Source organism: Sinohyriopsis cumingii, chromosome 3, assembly GCF_028554795.1.
Source record: "Sinohyriopsis cumingii isolate HCF-2022 chromosome 3, ASM2855479v2, whole genome shotgun sequence".
NCBI lineage: Eukaryota > Metazoa > Mollusca > Bivalvia > Unionida > Unionidae > Sinohyriopsis > Sinohyriopsis cumingii.
In genome coordinates, this window is record NC_142963.1 from 114,514,468 (window position 1) to 114,525,168 (window position 10,701).

The window sequence follows — 10,701 nt, forward strand, 5'->3', positions numbered from 1 at the left end:
GAAGTTGCATCAGATCACCTCTGCATTATATGCCATCTTGACATTTCAGTCCCTAACCCTCCTAACCAAACTAATGCACGACATCCAAGCAAACCTAACAACTTGCTTACCTCCTACAGCAGAACAACTCGATAACTGCCTGCGTTCATTGCTCGACAAACATGCCCCAGCCACCAAGTACAGAGTATCAATTCGAAAGTGTTCCCCATGGTATAGCAGTGTTAGGGACCAGCTTCGCACTGCTAAAAGAGACCGCCGTAAGCTGAGAGGCTTTGGCTTTCCACCAGACTCACTATTCATAAGTAAATCTATGAAGCCGCTAAGAAGAATGTCACAGATATAGTCCGTGCAGCGAAATCAGCCGAAAACACTACTAAGATCATGGAAAGTTCCAGCTGCAAAGAGCTCTTCGAGATTACTAACAAGCTAATGTCAAGGAACAAATCTACACCACTTCCAACTACCTTCTCTCCAGTCGACCTTACGGACATGTTTGCAAATTGTTTCCGTGACAAAGTACAAACCATTAGAGATAAGCTTGACACCACAATTTCAATTGACTCGTCGTCACCATACAGATAGGATACAGAATTTGAGCGGCAACCATTAGCAGCATTTGAACCTGTCTCTATGGATTTCGTTCGTACAATCCTGATGAAGAGTGCACCAAAGTCATGTGAACTTGATCCAATTCCATCGTCACTGCTGCTTGAGTGCTTAGATCCAGTTCTGCCTTCACTAACTGATGTTATTAATACCTCTCTCTCATCCTGGGAATTCCCATCATTTTTCAAAACTGCCATTGTAAAGCCTCTGATTTAAAGAACTACCGCCCAGTTTCTAACCTCCCATTCATATAAAAAAATCTTTGAAAAGGTTGTTCTATCCCAGCTTGTATCTCATCTGAATCCAAACAGTCTTTTTAGCAATGTACAATCTGCATATCGCCCTTGCCACAGTACTGAAACTACTCTTCTAAAAGTAGTTAATGACATTCTCTCTGCCTTGGATAGTCCTCACCCTCCTTGATTTGTCTGCAGCATTTGACACAATAGACCATGATATATTACTTCACCGTCTCCAGCATGTATTTGGCATTCATGATACATCCTTACTGTGGATCAAGTCCTACTTGGTCAACAGGACACAAATTGTATCTGCAAATGGAATACACTCCAGCCCAGTTGATCTATGTTGTGGTGTTCAACGGGGGTCGGTTCTTGGACCTGTTCTCTTCATTCTATACACTCACTCGCTCTCAAGTGTCATAATTCATCATCCAGTGTCTCACCATTTGTACGCTGATGACACCCAAATATACAAATCTAGTCATCCGACTGAAGTTGATGCTACCATCCAAGGTGTAGAGAGGGACATTTCTGATGTGAAATCATGGATGACATGTAACAAGCTGCAGATGAATGATGATAAAACTGAGGCCATTCTGATCACAACACAAAGACTTTCTCATTCACATCCTTTACCTCAAACAATAAATATCAGCAACACCAACATTAAATTCACACAATCAGTACGAAACCTAGGTGTTACTCTGGACAGTACTCTCACATTGCACCAACATGTCATGAACATATGCAAGGCTGCATATCTTGAGCTGAGACATATCAGCTCAATTCGCAAATATCTTTCAGCTGATGCCAATAAAACACTTGTGTGTTCATTAGTACTTTTAAGACTGGACTATTGTAACTCAATTTGGTCTGGTTCATCTCAATATCTGCTCCAGAAACTTCAAAAAGTTCAAAACACAGCTGCGCGGATTATGCTTAGAGTACCACGATCAGAGCACACCTGCCCTCTGCTCTGTACCCTACACCGGCTATCCATTCGATCCAGAATCAAACACAAACTTTTTTCTCTGTGCTACGCTTCACTGTCGGACTCTAGTCCAACATACCTATCTGACCTCACCCATGTGTAAACACCAGCAAGATACTTACGCTCCTCTTCTGACAATCGTATACTCATTATCCCCACTATGAAAACAAAGTCATATGGACAGCGTTCTTTTGCATACCAGGTCCCAGCAACGTGGAATGAATTGCCCACTGAACTTAGACACAAAGACACAGTGATCCCATTTAAGAGTGCTCTCAAAACTCACTTATTTCGACTGCAAGAACAAACTTAAAGACCTAACTGTTTCCTACCTTAAATATTCTCAGCATGAATTTTTTAAATGTTTTCTAATTTCATGGTGTTTGTTTTTGTAATCATATCATTATATGTTTTTTTAACTTATAATTGTTGTCTAATGTTGTAAATCGCTTAGAGCTTCTAAAGATTAGACGCTGTACAAAGTCCTCATTATTATTATTATTATTATTATTATTATTATCACTTATTGCAGAGAATATACATATGCATATAGACACAAGTTTATGTATATTGCCATAAGTATATATGCATATAGCCATAAGTATCTTTGGATATAGCCACACGTATCTATGCATATAGCCATAAGTATCTATGCATATAGCCATAAGATTCTATGCATTTAGCCATAACTAAATAAGCATATAGCAATAAGTATCTATGCATTTAGCCATAAGTATCTATGCATATAGCCATAAGTATATATGCACATAGCTATAAGTATCTATGCATATATCCCCTATTATCTATGCATACAGCCATACGTATATATGCACATAGCCATAAGTATCTATGCATATAGTTGTTGTTGTTGTTGTTGTGGGGTTTAAAGCCATTTTTCAGCACACGATAGGCTATACATGGCGGCCAGTATTAATGGTGGAGGAAGAACCCGGGAAAACCCAGGAAAGAACCACCTACCCTCGAGAAGCTACTGGCAAGCTTTCTCACATACCCACATTGGCTGAATCTTAGACTCGAATCGCCGCAGAGGTGAGATGGCAGTGATCCGTAACGAAGAGCGCTTTAGACCACTCGGCCACTCGGGGCCTCTATGCATATAGCAATAAGTATCTATGCATTTATCCCCTATTATCTATGCATACAGCCATACGTATATATGCACATAGCCATAAGTATCTATGCATGTATCCATAAGTATCTGTGCATGTATCAATAAGTATCTGTGCATAAAGCCATAAGTGTCTTTAGATATAGCCACAAGTATATATTCATATAGTCATAAGTATATATACATATAGCCAATAAGTATATGTGCATATAGCCATAAGTGTCAATGGATATAGAAATAAGTATATATGCATATAGCCATAATTATCGATGAATATAGTCATGAATTACTGTGCATATAGCCATAAGTGTCTATGGATATAACCACAAGTATATATGCATATAGCCATAATTATATATGCATATAGCCACAAGTATCTATGCACATAGCCATACGTATCTATGAATATAGCCATAGGTATCTGTGCATATAGCCATAAGTCTCTATGGATATAGCCACAAGTATATATGCATATATCCATAAGTATCTATGAATATAGCCACAAGTATATATGCATATATCCATAAGTATCTATGAATATAGCCACAAGTATATATGCATACAGCATTAAGTATCTATACATACAGCCATAAGTGTCTATGGATATAGCAATAAGTATATATGCATATATCCATAAGTATCTATGAATATAGCTACAAGTATCTGTGCATATAGCCATAAACATATAGCCATAAGTATCTATGCATATAGACACAAGTATCTATGCATATAACCCTGTCCATATAGCCATAAGTATATATGCATATGGTCATCAATATCTATGCATATAGCCATAAGTATCTATGCATATAGACACAAGTATATATGCATATGACCCTGTTCGATCGTATAGCCGTAATTATATATGCATATGGCCATCAGTATATATGCATATAGCCACAACTATATATGCATATAGACACAAGTATCTGTGCGTATTGCCATAAGTATATATGCATATATCCATACGTATCTGTGCAGATAGCCATACTTATATATGCATATATCCATAAGCATCAATTAATATAGCCACAAGTATATATGCATACAGACACAAGTATATGTGCATACAGACACAAGTATATATGCATACAGACACAAGTATATGTGCATACAGACACAAGTATATATGCATACAGACACAAGTATATGTGCATATAACGATAAGTATCTATGCATATAGACACAAGTCTCTGTACTTCACTCTTCAACATGTGCTTTGTTTGTGCCTTGGTTATCGTTTCGTTTATTGGTTGATTTTTTTTCTCTTTTGGAAGAAACAGTGGAGACACTTAACAAATGAATGTACGCATACTGAAAATGTCCCTATAATGGATTGAGAATGTTGGTCTACTGTTGTATTACTAGGCATATTAATACATAAAAACACACACACGAAACAGCAACGGATGATGTGCAAAAGGTTCTTCACACATTTATGTTATTGTCCTAACTATTAGTGCCATTAAATAATGTTATTGTGTTGCTTCTGTTTGTTGTGGATTTTTTTTCCCATTCATTCATTTATTCATTCATTCGTTCGTTCGTTCGTTCGTTCATTGATTCATTCATGTTCGGTTTTTAAGCTATAAAGCTTCCTACGGTTTTAATTTATGCTTCTAATTAGAACATAGATACTAAAGATTGTTAATAAAGTCATTGGATCTTTCACTAAAGTATCCACAAAAGAAAACAAAAACAATACTTATAAAGTCCTGTGATAGCAAAACGAGGTAAATAAACATTGTTGCAGTTTAATTATCGGTTGAAACGAATTTTGATGGATTAGTATTCGTTATTTACTTTAGAAAAAGTGTCATATTCTTCATACTTCGTTTTTTCACGTTCTCTCACCTCTCACTCTCTCTTTCTCTGTATGTATATTTGAGTGTACAAATACCAATCACTCACTCACTCACTCACTCATCCGTCCGTCATCCGTCTATCTATCTATCCATCTATATATCGATTGATTAAACAACCAATCAATCAAAGTGTCAATCAATCAATCGATTCATCAATCAATTGATTCATCGTACAATCAGTCAATCAATGCGAGGTGCTTCAATGGCTTGTCGTTGCAGATGTCCATTTTATTTTGTCCAATAACTAGCCCCTTTCCCTATTTCTCTACAGCGGATTGTGACAAAAGGTGATAAAGTAAACCCCGTTATACTTGTTATTTGTTTCTCTGAGACGACTGCATTTATAAATTTTGATCAAAATATATTTTTACGTAGCTTTAACAGAATTGAATTTACGGGTTTCCTTTATCATCTTGAATCTCCACAAGGGAATCCCTCTTGCAAAAGTTTACTATTTGGAAAAATATATCCATCAAGTCTTGTGAATCTCAACTAGGCAAGTTAGTAGGAGAGATGGTAACAGACAAACAGATGGACGGAGAGTAGCATAGTGTCACTACGCTTGACCATAAAGCGTGAGGATAACAAATTACCAAAACAAAAGGGCAACTCGGTAATGATTGTTTCTAGGTTTAAAAATATGACACATCTTCCCTTCATTGGATTTCTCTTTCTTTTCCAGTTGACTGTACAAATTATTATGAATTAGACGGTTCTGTTAAAATCCCAATGTGTTGTTTTTTTCTTTAGCGAACCCCCTCCCCGAAATATCGTCGATGCTTCAAACATAAGCTCGTGGGACAGTTGTTTTCATCATTCCTTATTAAGGGCATCATATGATGCAAAATTTGACATCTAGGTTATCATGCATTTGACTGGTTCGCAAACTAATGTTACTCTTCAAAATTCGTGAAGAGGTACACAACAATTTATATTAAGGATCATACGCAACCAGCCCCCCAAAAAACCGAAAATTTTCTTGCCTTAAGAACACCTTGAAATCACACACAAAAACATCTTTGCAGTGTAAGTTCGTTGTTTAAGAACACTTTGAAAATCACAGAAAAAATCTTTGCAGCATAATTTCGTCGTTTAAGAAGACTTGGAAATCACACAGAAGAAAGTTCTTTAAAGTTAAAGAAACAACGTGACGAAATGAAGCTACATAGAACTTAGGATATGCTCAAAAGTATAAATAATAATAATAATAATAATAATAATAATAATAATAATAAGAGGACAAGATGAAATATAAATATGTGTATTATTTATGACACGTATAAAATGATATGACAGTAAAGTTGTAACAGTCAGTAACATACATACATACATACATACATACATACATACATACATACATACATACATGCATACAATTACAAGACAAGAAACTAAATTTCTCACTTTTCAAAATATAGTTTAACCTGTATTGAAAGACCACCCCTTCTGCCACAAAATGATGTTCTCTCTACACAGGCGATCTCGTATAACAAGTCAAAACACTCTCTAATCAATCTGAGCAAGAAGAACATCCTCTCTCAAGAGATGTGATCTCTCATGGCAGTGATCTCTGAAGACAGGTGATATCGCATGTCTGGTTTCTCAAGACAGGTGATATAGCAGTGGTCTCTCAAGACAGGTGATATCTCATGGCAGTGGTCTCTCAAAACAGAATTTACTGTATCGTGCGTATTCACTTACGTTTTTGTTCTACGCAACTGTCTGGCATCACTTTCTGATACTTTTCTAATGTTTCAATGTTATTCTTGTACCAACCAAATATCAGAAAAACACGTGCGAATTAGTAAATATTATTTTTAATGGTTATTTATTCAATACGAAACACTAATAAAAAGTTTTTCAACGTTTGACAAGCCATGCTGCAGACAAGTTTGTTTCTCTGAATTCATCGTAAAGTACTTCGAATACATAAATTTCCAGGTATTTGCCGCCACTCAAATGTTTCTACAAGAGAAATAACTCTTGTTTATTTGCAGCACATCAAGTTACAAAAACTTTAATTACGTGTTATTTTGTAAAACAAAATTAAGATGTAAAATATTATTGAAATGTTAGAGTTACATACTTTAACAAACATTACCCTTGTCTATACATTAAAAATGTACAAACAACAGTGTTTGTTATGGAAGAATATTGATTGATATAAGAATTCCGAAATGATAACCAAAGCAATACCTTACTCAAACAGGCTGTAGGTTACTTCCCTTTGGATACTGTCGACATGGGAGGAGGATATTTGTAGCAACATGATATATAATCTATATTCTTATAATTATAAATGTATGAACACGGTTCTTTTTTTTTTATTAAAAAAGATGTTTCCTTCGATTTTTTATTTTCTTGCTTTTTATATAAAATCATTTCTATTGTTCATTTTATCTCATTTTATTTCACATTTTGCGTATATTCTGTCTAAAGCATCTGTCTGCGTGGGTTCGAGTCTCGGATTCGGCCAATGTGGGTATGTGAGAAAGCTTGCCAGTAGCTTCTCGTGGGTCGGTTGTTCTTTCTGGTGTTTTCCCGGGTTCTTTCTCCACCATTTATACTGGCCGCCATGTATAGCCTATCGTGTGCTGAAAAATGGCGTTAAACCATACAACAACAACAACTGTCTAAAGCATATAGAATGAGGTCCGTCATCTCGCAACAGAATAAACAAATTGATGACGAACAACGTTTTAGAAAAGGTTATATCACCTATAACATATTTGTTTTGACAAGCTTATTTGGAAATATATTAGAAAATGTCACTGTAGATTTTATTGTACTTTTGTTGATTTTGAAAATAATCTTGTGAGAAAATAAATTCGGTAGTTTTCTGGTACAAAGTTCAAAAACTTCATATGCGTATTAAAATGAACAATACATCAAGTATCATAGATCATCATCCAGTGTCTCACCAAGTATACGCTGATGACACCCAAATATACAAATCTAGACACCCAATCAAGGTGTACAGAGGTGCATTTCTGATGTGAAAGCGTATGCTAAACAACCAAATTATATTGTGATGAATGGGGGTTAACAGTTAACTTGGAAGAAACAAACACTGTATTATTCCAAAATGAAGGCTCTCTATGAAAATATGAAAATGTTTCTGTTGAAACTGAAAGTTGCTTCATATGACAAGTATCTTTTAAAAAAAAAATTGTTGCTTTGTTTTCATCAATACGTCTTTAATATAAATTTTAAAATGTTTTATCAGAACAAAGTTTTATGACATTGTTTTCATTTAAAGGCAGATTGGCTACATTAACAAAACACTATTGAAAAGTATCATTTTTTAAAATCGTCGGTACAAAGATTTTGCCTTTGTAACCACATTCAGATGAACTCTGTTGTTTTAGTCATTTACTCCATAGTGAGAAGGCACGTGTTCATCATAAAATCAATTAAATACTGGTTGAAACTAATTAAAACACCGAAAAGTTGACTTCCTAAAAGTCGTTCTAATATGCAGCTTAAATAAAATATTAAGTTCTGGATTCATAAAAATAAACATTTAGTTTTTCCCTTAGGATCTGGAGAATCTTATTATAATCGAGGTATCGCTGATGTTACAAATTTTTATAGATTTATTCAAATTTACATCGGTTGTTTTTACCAAGGCATGTCTATTTACAGTCGTTTAATTTTTTCTTGGTCTTTCCAAAGCAAAAGTAAGAAAACATTTTTAAAATTCACTTTCTACATGTGTACTAAAGTACAGAAACCAACTTCAGATTTCTGGTTTGACAAACACTGTAAATAAATGGATATGATTCATTATATAAACATACCACTGGGATTGTCATTGTCATCCATATGCCAGTAACCTTCATCATTTGAATACAGATTTGTCTTTGGGGAGGTGGACGGCTTTGGTGTCAGATACTGTATATTTTTGCTTCTTAGTTGAACCAAGATACAAACAACATAGATCATGATCTGCAGTCGCATACATGGACGGCATATCAGAGTTTGTGTTGACTGTTATCCAGATTTGCTCTTAAAAATCGATATAGATCCAAATCTGACAACGCATGCGCAGTAGCTCTGCATCTGTGCAGTTTGCAGTTGAACTCGATTAACATGCAAGTACAAAGACGGTACGTGAACGCAAAGGAAATAAAATTATTTCAGGATGGTATTTTGAGGTTCATAATTCCATGGATCCCTTTGACTTTTTGGAACGTAAAGGAGGGGGTGCCTGAAATCCCATTGTAACCCTTTGACTCTTACAGATCGGTCCTTTTACATCTAACAGAAGAGTTCTCTCCTCTTTAATTCCTATCAACGGTTTTTATTCCTTGGCATACCATTTTATTCATTTGTATTCCTGTTTCTTTATATCTAGAACGTGTGATTGACTTACCTCATAAAAAACGAACCGTCTTTTCTTAAACGAATTAACACAATATTGTTACTTAAGGTTGAAAGCGTTTGAACTCCAAAAGCCACCCTATTTTAGAAATAAATTTCCTTGCATTTTAACGATTAGTTTACCAGAGACCAAGACTGCCTATCGGTAAAATTCTTAGCAAATTACTAATTGATACCATCAGCTGTTAATCAATCGCTGTTGCTTTTTCTTTTTTTTGGTAAAATTAAGTGGGCTTGTAGTTAATCTAGTCCCGAGCCAGGTGTGATTCCTTACTTAATGTCACATGCTGTACTAATGGTTAGACACCTAGATAGTTTGCACTATATAACATGTATACGTTGAATACCTAATTATTATTCATCCAAAGTGTGAATTTGTTCACTATGAACCGAAAACGTGTCTCAATTAAACTTATAACGTTTCTTCAGTTTTATATGTTAATTAGTAGGAGTGGTTATCATGGTTTAGTCGGCAACAAGGCTCTGTAATCTAATCAGATACATATGATTATTTACTCTTTTAAAGACCCAATGCCGCCTTTTTTCATACATTTCACCATTCTTCCAATCTAGCTAAAGTTTGGAAGGAAGGAAACGATGTGTTACAATAATCTGACATTATCTGTTCATTGAAGTAATCAAGATGTAATGTTTAAACGACGTTAAAATATTCATTTTAGAATTTAGAGGTGGCAGAGAAGTCGCTAGTAATTCCATTCTTTTTCTGGAGTGTTCCAACGGTAGTAATATGATCCTTCTACAAATTCCGTTAGTGACTAATCTATTAACAACATTCGCAGGTGGCAGATAAATTGATTCGAGAGGGAATGAAGAGATGTGGGCTCGCTTGTTTTATGCGGATCTGGGAAGTTAAAGCGTGCATTAGATAAAAGTAACGCTCGGGTGAATATTGGTGATCAGTTTTGGAGCTGGAAAACTTTGAAGGGAGAACATAGGCTGCCAACTAACCAAAATGTTGCAGATTTCCATATTAATTGGTTGGCATGCGATATTGACTTGTACAAAAAATAATGTGCGTCAGTTATGCTTTTAAAGAAAACGACTCGTAAATGCTTGGTCGAGTACAACATCATTTTAAACGCAATATGAGAATAACCTATTACATAAGGCTCACCTACCGTATCCGAGATAGCGTGGTATTGGCTTCTTATGTGTACAACAGGTACATCCTCAACTCTTGTGTTCCAGCTTTAAATTGAAAGCGGTTGGCCAACGAATGTCGCCCATTAACATCGGATTAATTTGCAAACATCTGATAAATGACCTGGTTTCTCAGTTCGAGGAAGATATTTCATTGCTCATAATGTGATGAACAGTCAATATTATATACATTTAATGGAACCCAACTATGTTTAGGACCATTTTCTTTCAAGATTCAGTATTATTCAGAAGATTTTGCATATACGAATTTTTCCGCGTGGCATTAAGGAACAAATGCAGTAAGCGTCTGATTTTTATAAGTTC